Source organism: Lycorma delicatula, chromosome 10 (assembly GCF_047948215.1).
Source record: "Lycorma delicatula isolate Av1 chromosome 10, ASM4794821v1, whole genome shotgun sequence".
NCBI lineage: Eukaryota > Metazoa > Arthropoda > Insecta > Hemiptera > Fulgoridae > Lycorma > Lycorma delicatula.
The window spans coordinates 101,540,846-101,542,186 of NC_134464.1; the positions used below are offsets into that span (position 1 = coordinate 101,540,846).

Consider the following 1,341-nt stretch of genomic DNA (forward strand, 5'->3'; position numbering starts at 1 on the left):
CGTTTGCTAAACAAACTTTAAAAAAATAAAATAAAATAAAAAGGAAAAATATGTGTGTTTAAAATTTAATATAATACAATAGAACTTTAAATATAAAAAAAGGTACTAAGTGAGTATTTACTATTTAATACAATAGAATGACTTAAAGTAATTTAGTATATTTGGATAAACTTTAATAATTAATTTATCTATTGCACTAAAAGTTCAGTTTTTTACTAAGTTAAGATTTTTACTAGATTCATTTAATTTCATACAACGGCACTGTTTACTTATCGTTTGAATATTTTGGTGTTCAAAATATTTAAAAATATAGAGCATCTTATATATAAAATAATAAGCATTGAATGTTTTTTATTGAGCAATAAGATATTAAAAAATACTTAACATTTAAATGCTCTTCTATATAAATTATTATCATTAATCTAATCTATTAATATTTTTATTGAAGAAAAAAAGATGACCGCTACGGACAGGATTCGAACCTGTGCAGGCAAAGCCCATTGGATTTCGAGTCCAACTCCTTAACCACTCGGACACCGCAGCACACATTGTTAAACTCGTTGAGTTTGTCATTACCTTTATCTATAATTTATTTTTTCTTTAAAGTTTATTATAGGGGTGAAAAAAATTCAAATTATATTTTTATGATAAAATATAATTTCGGATTCATTTAATAATCTAGATAAACTAAATATCTATTATTTAAATTTAAAATAATTAATTTAAGAAATAGAATTTTAAAATTATTTTTAGTACTATTTTTTTTAAATAAATTTTTGGTTCTAAAATGAACCGTACTAAATTTTATTTCTAATAATTATCTTTTGCAATATTTGACAATAATCCTCTCGTATTTAAGTGTCAAGTACTTTAAGTCAAAAATTAGTATATAAATTTACAAAAAAAAGAACGAAGAAAATAGGTAATATTTATATATATATATATATTTAAAAAAAAAAGGATTTCTTTAAATGAAAGTGTATTAAATTTTTCTTGGTCACTGATTCCAGTAAGTTTCATTCTAAATCTGAAATTATTTTCGTCAGATGGCTTTCTATGGAAAAGACTGGTTCACCTCTGAATTTATTATCTTCAAAATCTAAAAAAAAAATATTTTAATAACCTTAGCGTTATAATTTTCATCAAACTTTTTCATATCTCGTTTTTTTACCGACTTTTTGAAGAAAAGTACTATATTACTTTCGGTCACACCGTGTGATTGTGGGTGGAGGGGGAGAGAGAAATTGGTTTTCTTTACGTTTTGAAGTATGATGAATACAATATTATTCATACCTTATATATACCTTATATATACGAGGTGCGACAATAAAGTACTGAGAC

At 23.4% G+C, this 1,341-nt stretch overlaps 1 non-coding gene across 1 annotated transcript; it reads right to left on the bottom strand.

Annotated features, from left to right (window-relative positions):
* Positions 1-461: 461 nt before the first annotated feature.
* TRNAS-CGA (transfer RNA serine (anticodon CGA)) lies at positions 462-543 on the bottom strand. The gene has a single exon. It is a non-coding gene; the product is annotated as a tRNA-Ser (tRNA).
* Between the last annotated feature and the right edge of the window lie 798 nt (positions 544-1,341).